We start from the raw sequence: 5863 nt of genomic DNA, 5'->3' as shown, positions 1-5863 counted from the left end.
TGTAACATATTCAGTGTGAAGCATGTAGTGCCTTTATATGTGAGGTTCAACAGTCAAAATCACTTTAAAATTAGCAATGTTACTAAACAATCTTCAAGTAACACTTCCCTCAAGTTTAGCTAGGTTGAGTTCTTAAAAAGGCATGTTATTTTCAGACTGCATCTAATTATACAAATGAAGATTCACTAACACAAAGGTGCAAGAGGATACTGACACAAAGCCAACTTTGGAATTTAGCAATATTCTACAGAACACATCTCACAAAAAAGGTACTTCTTTATTGAAAAAACATGAAATTGCGAGAAGCACTCACTTTTTTGCCATATATGTCATATAAAAAAACGTTCAGTTTTTATTCTTTGTAATCATCTTTTATTTTTGGTCTTCATGTCTCAATAAGGCCAAGCCCCACTTGGTCAATATTTGGGCCCTGATTGGCTCAGAGTGAATGTAAATAGCAAGTGTTCCTGTTTGGGCCAAAACCCCTGAGAATCTTCTCCCAGATTGATTTTTTTTGACTAGGTAAAAGAGGCTATTTTCTGCCTCATTTCTTACCTAATCTTTATCAGTGAATGAGCATTGCCTCAGTCAAACTGAAACCTGTTAAAGACCTGAGCTTCAAAAGACCAAGGTCTCCCACTGAATCAAAGGTCATCTCCAGTCATCCTGAACTATATTTTGCCACTGGACTCAGTTGGCTCAGAAGGAGAAAGTGAGGCTGTTGACTTTGCGCAGCCCTCCCTCACTTAAATCCAATTCACTTTCATGTCATGGCATTTACCTCCCTGATGTCATGGTCCTCTTTGAGAATGGACAAATGACTGAGGTTAAATGCATCAACTTTTTTTCAAAATGAGTATTTGTCATGATAATATTTATCTTAATGTACATTATGTCAGTTGTGATAATTACGGTAGATATTAATCACATAAATTTCATTCTTGGGTGGCTTTGGGAGCACAGTCTGTTATCTTCCTACCCCTGTGAGCAAATGAATCAGTGGAGTACATATTATAATATTATAATACATATTATAATACATGCCATATGATAATCACACAGGAATTCAGAGTGATTCCTTGAGATTTCTGATGGCAAGAAAAAGTGACTGATTTCTATGTGAATATGAAGATTGATAGAACCCTAAAATACACACTTATTAATTTTCACTTCCTGGAACTAAGTATACAACTAGTTTGGGAGCTGTGAAATGAGGACTGACTGATTGCAAGTCATCCAATTGATAGCATCTTTTCACAGAGGATAGAACTCTCCAGAAGGAAAGGAAGCCAACAGTTTTTTTTTTCTGTAAACATTTCCAATACATGTAAAAAATACTTATTTACTTGGCAATGCATTCTCAAAATTCAGAAGGAATTGGAATCTTGAAAATGAAGTAGCACATATGTTACAAAATAATGAAGGCAATAGAATTGTGTTTCCATAGAACTAGAGGAGCCACTCAAATGCTGAGCAGAGTTTTAAGCACATTGAAACCAAAGAATGAAGTGTGGTAACTTACACCTGCTGTCACAGTCCCTCCTGAACATATGGGCCAATTTGTTAGGCAGACAGTCTTAATGGTCAAAATAAATGTTTTTCTCTCCTGAGCATTCACCTCTAGATTCACAATTTTATTCGGAGCTGTATTTTAATCAGCAATGAACGAAACATTATCCAATTCCCAATCAGATGAAAACCCCATAGACCTAGAGAATATTCTTCTAGGGTAATTTTTCTGGTCAATAAATTTAATCAGTCAGTTTTTTTCCTGTCATTTTTTCCTGGGAAACGAATGATTTACTTTGGAATGAAAAATCTGCATTTTCTTATAAGGAAGTAATATGGTGATCTTAGCTTGGTTATTTAGTTACTCATCAGAGATGCACTCTCCTGTTCTTCATTAACATTATAGTATAGTTAAGTCAGGGATGAACTTATGAAGGCATAAATAAGTGTGACCACTTGATCCATTGCTATAGTGGACTCAAAAAAGACTACTTCTCACATCATTTGCCATTCTACAGGCATATTTAGGTATCCTCTAGTTTAAAAGGTTTTTCTCTTGACTTTGTTATGTTTTTAATCCCAGTCTATGGAAAATCACTGGGTCTGCAGTCAGAAGATCTGCCTTTAAATCTTACTTCTGACCTATCTCAGAACAATCTACATGACCTTGGAGAATTCAGTTAATCTCCCTTGTCTGCAGTTGCATCATCAGTAAATTGATTAATTAAATGATTTCTGAGGTTATTTTAAGACTAGGTTCATAATCCTATGATCCTCTCTTTACTTCAAGACTTTAAATAATATTCAACATTTTACTACCACTTCTGCTTCATAAAGTCATATCTTAAATACTTACAATCTGGTTTCTGCTCCCATCACTTTAATGACATAGAACTCTTAAAGTTACCGATGACCTCCCTCAACCAACCTTTTTTGTTAGTGTCCCTTTTTCTTTAACATGTCTGCAAAATGTGATATGATTAGAGCCCCCTTGAAACTTTCCTATCTCAGCTTCCAGGAAATGCACTGACCCAGATTTCCTCCCGTATTTTTGAATGTCCTTTTGTTGTATTTTCTAATGACTTTCCTTCCTTATCCTTTAAGATAGGTACTTTGCAAGATTCTTTGCTTAACCCTCTTGTCTTCTTTCCCTATACTCCCTCCCTTAGTAATCTTATACCTTCCCGGGGCTTCTATTATGACTTTTAAACAATGACTCACAAATCTATTTCTGACTGTCTATTTGACTACTCTATGTAACTCTTGTTGGCACTGCATATTGAACATGTCCAAATAAAAAAATCTCCATCTTTTCAAACAAACTCAAAGCATAAAATTCATGGTTAGGAGTAAATATTGGTTGGCATGTACTATTTCTATATTGGCATTACAGAACCACCTTCTGGTAAACTTACCCACTCAAAAGCTGCTTCTGGCTCCCCACCCCCACATAGAAATGCAAAGATAAACAGATCATCAAGGAATAGCTACAGTCCAAATAATACATAAAATAAAGTCATCTGCAAGGAACTGGACTGACATATTTACATAAGGATGGAAAATAAATGGTCATTCTCTCAATGAAAGGGGTCAGGTCAATAAGATTTACCTGGCTTAAGTAAAATAACCTACTTTATTAAATGTACAAATTAATTTATTTTTGTCAGGATCTCAGTGCCATTAGATACACTAGATACAACACATTAGATATTTAATTTTTGTTGTGGTTGTTGAGTTTGAATTGAACTGTGGTTCCACTGGAAGTATGATTACATCAATATTCAGAGCCACTGTGAGAGAGATGGTGGGGGTGGGGGGAAGAAGGAAAAAAAGAAGGGAGGAAGAAATGGAACAAAAGAAGAAGGAAGGCACTCCCAGTGACATAAGAAATATGAATTTTTTCTTGGGTCCTTACAAATAATCTTTATAGGATTTACTAGAAGAGCAAGGCTACAGGGTTTGTAAGCATGCACAGATGCTAGAAGGATCAATATATTACTGTAGAAGTTTCAGCATATGAAATGAAACACCTTAGACCCGTTAAACTTTGACCATGAGCAGTACGTTGGATCTGTCACCTTCTGTCTCTACTGTTGTAGTTAACATTACCATCATTTTCCCAAATGCCCTAGCTTAATGTTTTGGAGTCACTTTGGAGTTTTCTTTCTATTATCACTAATGTGCTATCAATGGCTAAATCCTACAATCTCTACCTCCACACTGCATCGTGTATTTTTATTACTTCCTTTCTTTTTTCCTTCTGCTCTTCACCTCAAAGTTCCTGAAAAGATTTTTTTTAATTTAAATTGTCATAGTGGATAAATGCCAATCCAGACCTGAAATGAGCTAGAAGATATCCTTATCATGTTCTGCTATGTAAAATAAAATGAAAAATCTATGGAAAACAACAACCATATTTCAACAAATGCCATCTTTTGCCATGATATGTGTGACTATGGGTACCTCTTATGACCTGAGCTTCCTCATCAGTAAAATGACTGTCTTGAATTATGTTACCAGTAAGGTCTTTTCAGCTGCCATAACACCAGCAGCTTTCATTCATATCAAGTAGACTATGAGGTGGGAGCTAGAGATTTGTTTCTTCTGCAAGAATACACAAAAACATTTTTATTTAACTATCTGTATTTTTGTTTTTGTTGCTACTGTAGGTATTATATAATTGCAATAATTTTCTCATAATAACAAAAACAATACAGAGGTATTTTACTTAACTGTTAGTAATTTGTGGCACTGTGGTTTGTGCCACAGGAAACAAACTAGAGCTTTGTTTTTCCTTCCTTAACTTCCAGGTGTTTTCTTAAATCACTCACTCATTTATTTGTTTGCTTATTCATTCATTCATTTATTATTATCATTTGGCTTCATTTTGTAGTTCTTTTTTGTTTTATTGTGGTTGTCATTATGGATGTTATCTTCTTATTGCTATTTCACTCTGCATGAATTCATACAAATCAACATATTTCCATAATATCTTCACATCATTTATATTCATAAGTTATATTTACATTTGTCATTCCCACTCAATAGATGTCTACTTTATTTCCTGATCTTTCCTATAATAAAAAAAGTTCTGGAGTAATGATGCTGGGGTAATATTAGAGGACTGTGGGACCCTAAATTGCCTGAATATGTATATATGACTGAATATAACAGTATATCAACGAAGCATTGAAGATGACAAAAGAGTCAAGGCCTACATTTGAACCTGCAAGAGGGGAAAGAGGAAAAGGGGAAGGTGATTTGAGTCAGCTTCCGAAGCAATATTCAAGCAGTGATCTACCTTCTCACACAAAGGTTAAATGCAGACAAACTACTCAGTATGCTCCTGAAGAAGTTTGCAAATGTGATTTCAGGTGAGAACTAGAAGAGAGAGAGAGAGACGGAGAGAGGAAAGGGAGGGAGCCAGAGAGAGAGAGAGACATAGAGAGACAGAGAGAGAGAGAGAGAGAGAGAGAGAGAGAGAGAGAGAGAGAGAGAGAGAGAGAGAGAGAGAGAGTTTCTGCAAGAGGAAAAAAAAAACAGAGATTCTCCAGCTAGAGAACACACAACCTCATCTTCTGTTTCTAGGAAACCTCAGCTAGATCAGATTCCTGCAGCCAACCTTGATGCGGATGATCCCCTAAAAAATGAAGATGAGGATGATGAGGATTTTGAGGAAGAATGTGATGAGGATGACACTGCAGCTTTACTGGAAGAACTAGAAAAAATAAAAAAAAAGAAAGAGCTGAAGAACAAGATCAGAAGGAACAAGAACAAAAGGCTTAAGAAGAGAGAATTTGGATGAAAAATATCCTCAGTGGAAACCCTCTCCTTAATCTTAGCAGTCCCTTTCAGCCTCAGGCCAACTTCAAAGTAAAAAGAAGGTGGGATGATGATGTTGTCTTTAAGAACTGTGCCAGAGGAGTAAATGAGCTGAAAAAGGATAAAAGATGGAGAAACATATCAGGTGGTACAGTTTGATGTGCTTAATTATTAAAAGGGGACTCATTCAAACTTTAAGGGTCATTCTGGCTTTATTTTGGTCAGGATTTCCTTCCCATGCTCCTAATGGCTTATAGATTTCCTGCATTTAAAATTCCAAAATACTTTTTTTTTGGTCAGTAATACTTTATTTGATAATGACATCCTAGATCTAGGAATTGTTTTAACCCCTCTTCCTACATTGTTGATTTATCATTTAATAAACCAGTTTGTATTCTGTGAAAAAAAAATTCCACCATAAATATTTAAGTGTATATGGGGACTTTCTGTCTTTGGTCTTTTTGGTGTATATGCCCAGCATTGAGATCCCCAAGTCAAATTTTATGAACAGTTTAGTCACTTTTTCCCCCTC

The 5863-nt window shown here is 35.6% G+C and overlaps 1 pseudogene; it reads left to right on the top strand.

The window, feature by feature from the left end:
• The first annotated feature begins 4704 nt into the window (after positions 1-4704).
• On the top strand, positions 4705-5490 carry LOC118854843 (annotated as a pseudogene).
• Positions 5491-5863: the final 373 nt, after the last annotated feature.

The sequence above is a fragment of the Trichosurus vulpecula genome, chromosome 6, assembly GCF_011100635.1.
Source record: "Trichosurus vulpecula isolate mTriVul1 chromosome 6, mTriVul1.pri, whole genome shotgun sequence".
Taxonomy (NCBI): domain Eukaryota; kingdom Metazoa; phylum Chordata; class Mammalia; order Diprotodontia; family Phalangeridae; genus Trichosurus; species Trichosurus vulpecula.
Note: the sequence above shows the minus strand (reverse complement) of the source record. Positions and strands in the feature narration are given on the sequence as shown.